This window comes from Atta cephalotes, assembly GCF_000143395.1.
Source record: "Atta cephalotes unplaced genomic scaffold scaffold00014, whole genome shotgun sequence".
Taxonomy (NCBI): Eukaryota; Metazoa; Arthropoda; class Insecta; order Hymenoptera; family Formicidae; genus Atta; species Atta cephalotes.
This window is the reverse complement of record NW_012130078.1, coordinates 2,066,426-2,071,087: the sequence shown is the minus strand read 5'-3', so window position 1 is coordinate 2,071,087 and position 4,662 is coordinate 2,066,426. Positions and strand designations below refer to the sequence as shown.

Here is a 4,662-nt window from a genome sequence, read left to right as displayed (position 1 = left end):
AAAACAAAGTTGTACACTTAATATCTAGTGAACAGCGTTCAACAGATATTGTACAGCTATCGAACTGCTGATGAACGATTAGCGAAGCATGTACGGGCTTAATCGGTAAAGTATTCTTTTGAAAAAGTACGAGCAATTGTACAGAGCACAAACCATTAGTCTCTATAAACAGAATATTCATACCGCATCTCCAAACCTAGTGAGGATCACAGATTTTACATGATTGACTGACTGACTAACTGACTGATTGAATCTCTATAACTATTTTTTTGTTAAAAAGGACTGATTTATCGATTGACTGACTGACAATGAGTGACTGATTTATCGCTGAAGCGTTTTACGAGTTGCATCGCGCTACTCATCCGGACATGTATTTCCGGACGTGGAGAATGTACTGCGCAGGAAGGGAGACAGTATGTACGTTAAATGTTTGGAATTCGATGGATCACATAATTCGTGGATACACGAAAAAAAAACAATGTCATTTGATACAATTTTTGATTGTATATATTTTTTTATCTATGAGGTGTAAATTATAATGATAGTAATACATAATAGTAACATATAATATGTATATAAATGTAAAAAAAACATACATATAAATTAAAATAATAATACATATAAAGAATTAAAAAAAAATAATATAAAATATATAATACATATATTACAAAGATATCCGCCAATGCCCCCACGGTAACGTTTCCGTCGAGTCCGGTACGACGTATCATTTGTCATTGTATGGATTTAGAGCGATTTTCGATTCGGATATCATGTATATCTCATGTAGTTTCGATCGTATACACGAGTCATTTCAATCTTTTTGTTCAAACAACGCATGTAATTGTCGAACGTTATCGTTTGCGTTATGATGTTATTCTTTACATCTTTCGCCATTTTAGTATCCTTCTTGCCGTCCATCTTCATCGCATACATCTTCGCTCTGAGTCTGACAAATTCGATCATTAATACCGTTGTTCTCGTCCTTCAGGCCGGGTACTTTTTTATTCATAAGAGATACCATACATGTTATTCGCCGGACTAATCGCTCGTGTTAGATCTAGCGATATCGTTTCATCGCATCGTACACATCGTTGCACTTTATTAGGTGTGGGAAAAAGTTCGTGGCGTTTTTTTAATGCTATCTAACAGGAAAAACGCCACGAACTTTTTCACACCTAATATGTGATAAATGAGACTGTCTGTGTCAGTATACATAATTTTATATTTTTCGCGATACATCGGTAACATATACTCGTGGTGAAATTCGTACAAACAGATTTTTGATATGTCCAGTATGCATATACGTAAATTGGCTTGTTGAACTTCACCTCGAGTTTGCGCATTTCGACGGCGATTAAATTCCGCAAAGACGCTGCGGCTGTGAAAATTCGGTTTCGCAATCATTTCCTCCGTCCGTTCCATTTTGTTATTAATTTTACATCGATGTGATTGCGCACATTCTCTATGATTTTATCGAATACCGCATTGTTCATTAGTATATACAAATTTTTTTCGAAATCGTTTTTCGCGTTCTAAATTGTGTATTGAGTTCAATGTAATCGCGAAGCCATGGAGATTGATCGAATTATAGCACTCGGTGGATCTTTGTTACGCGAAAACTGTGATAAGTCCATTGCTACAGATTGCAGTAGTGGCTTACATAACGCTGTTTATCGTACAACGTCGCTAGAAGTTTATCTTCGCGCTTGCCGAGTGATTTATCGCGCGTTGGCAGAAAGATAGATTAGTGTTGATCGTATAGATGCTGTGGATACTCGAGATCGACCTCGAAAATATAACCGGTGAATCCGGAGCGATCGCGCTCACGTCAAAATTTGCAGCGTCTTTGAAATTCGGTGTATGGCAAAGGTTGACACATCGCCATACAGATTATTCATATCGTAATACATCAAGTACGACGACGGTTTCGCATCGAACGAACACATGTACTTGTTATTAGTCTGCGCGTATCTGCCGGAACACTGACTAAGACCGCCGCATATACCGCTTGATAAACATAACCATCAATGTCGGTGAGCAACTCGAATCTTACATGCGTATGTTTCAGTATGGCATTCGACGTGAAACCTGGCAATGTATAATAATGCGCGGGATCGAGACCATCGCGATGCAAATATTGCGGAAATTTTCAAAAATATCGACTAATAACAAGGCAACAGTTTTCAAGTACAGATCATTGTACTCGCCGAGTTTGGATGGAGAATCACTGCCAGACATTCAAGGCGTGAGCATAATCGCTCTCGGATACTATATTGCCTGTCAACAAACTGAAAAATAATTCGCGCGGTAATAAACGTGTCCATTTTTTTGACGAAGTCAAATGTACTCGTACGGAAAGACATCTTTTCGTATGAGTAATTCAAATTCTTCATCTGATAATGTTAGAAATTCGGAATGTACAATTTTTAATTTATCTTTGTCGAGACAACGCCAATTTATCGAGGCTTACATTTAGAAATTTGAAAGAATCAATGAATCTTAATTTTAGGCAATTTTTCTGAAAATTCTTTTTGTCTTTGCCATCGATATGTTTAGTAAACGAAATATATTTTTCCTTCGTTATCAGTAGTACATCTACATGTCCATCGTACGCGGTAGCAATTTTCTTAATTATAAAATGCGCGCCGTAGTTTGATAAATTATGAAATACAATTAGAATATAGAACGAATTTTTATAATTTAAGTTACAATTGGAATGTGCTGGACCGCAATATCGCCTGATGAGATGGCAATGATCGCGGACCCACGTATCGTCTAGCGCGAACAGTTTCTCGCAGATGTGACAACGCGTCGCGCTACGGTACGCCTCCCTTTGCTGTTAGACAACGTTTTTATGAGCACGTTGGCAGATACAATAGTTTTCATGCGATGTGCCAAATCATTGAATTGTCGCGCGAACCACGCTATACAGTCTTCATCGGGACAAAAGTAATACGACGATAACGTGTTGTCGTACGCGCATCGCACGTAGTAAACGCTTCATGCTGTTGATATGACAACGCGTCTTCCTTGTCGTTCCATCTTCCGTATAATGTACTTCAGATTGGCGTAGACGATGAACGGCACTCGTTTCCGATTGTAATTGCTGAATTCGAGCCGCCTGTCGTCCTTCCTCGACAGTCGAATGACACAATCGTTCATCTTATCACAGTCTTCGCTGTGGATCTCCAACTTTGCGCTCAAGCTGAAGTAATGAATGTACCTGCAAATAATAGAGAAATCATTTTTCTATTTATCTCAATCTTTTTACTGTTTTTAAATATTGTTTTTTTATTAACTTTTCTTATTATACTTACAAAAATATTTCCTATTCTCGTTTCCATTAATTTGTGATCTTATAAGGCGGGATAGATTTTTTATCCAAAGCAAAGTCTCTAATGTTGTCGTTGCGGGAATCTTGTAGGTATAGGAAAATAATACGTTTGTCTTTCTTGATATCAGTGAACCGTAGAGAAAAGACCTGCTTATCTTCGATGCTGTATACGTTGATCGTATTGATTTGTTGTTGAGATTTTCGAATTTCGGAATGTCCCTGAACATTATCGGAAATTCGATATCCGCGAGATTCAACACTATCGTATAATGCGGATACGACAATTTTCTATCCACGTGACTTTTAGCTGGGTATAGAGCGATTACCACCGATCATGCGAAACACGCATTGTCCATCGAATGCACGTTGATCACTGTTCGTTTCGTCGCTATTTCCCGTGACATTTCGAAATAACGTTCCACACACATTGGATTGTGTTTATTCACATTCAACCAAATTGAGAGTTCGCGACAATGCCCACTCGCGTTCACTTTTACACTACCACGTTTCTATAATGTCTCACATTCGCTCGAGCATTACATTGCCAGCGTCTTCTAAAAACCGCAGCTCGATGTGATTAGAGTTTATCACTGTGTCTGTCAATATACGACTCTCGAACGCTATTTCGATCTCGTGCCATCGAAGTCCATATCCAGCACTCATATGCACGAATCGTTCACATACCTTCCTTCAAACTCTCGAGCCTCGCGATGTGATCACTGATTGTCTCTTGCCGATTGATAATCGTGGGCATGACTCTACTCTCCCAGAGATTTTCGTTGCATCGTTGTTCCCATGCGACTCTTCTATGGTATTCAGCTGAGTTGCTTGCTCTATCAAATCGCGCTCCATGTTATCGCTTGCATTGACTAATGACGCGGTGCGTCTAAATATTATCTTCTAATTTTATACCATTTACTTGATCACGTGACATTTGTATCACATTACATTAATGACGCCATCACATATTGTGACGTGTCGTATGTTCATGTCGAATGTTCATGAAAAGTTTGGTCGTGTGCACTATTTAGCAACGCATTTATATCAAATCGCATTGATGATGTCATATGCCGTGCGAAACATGCCGTGACTTGTCGCGGCATGTCCTTGAAAAATCTTTGATTACGCTATCTAATAGCCGTCGACGCTTGCGAAATTGCAAACATCGCATTTTTATTGTATTAAATTGATAATGTCATCGCGAGACGCGTCAAATAACAAATACGATGGGGCAAACCTAACGTAAGATTTATCTAACGTAAGATTTATGATAAAAATTCAAATATTGAATATGAATTATTACACTATGGGATAATAATATATATATA

At 38.3% G+C, this 4,662-nt stretch overlaps 1 pseudogene; it reads right to left on the bottom strand.

Annotated features, from left to right (window-relative positions):
• Positions 1-2,924: 2,924 nt before the first annotated feature.
• On the bottom strand, positions 2,925-4,186 carry LOC105617854 (annotated as a pseudogene).
• Positions 4,187-4,662: the final 476 nt, after the last annotated feature.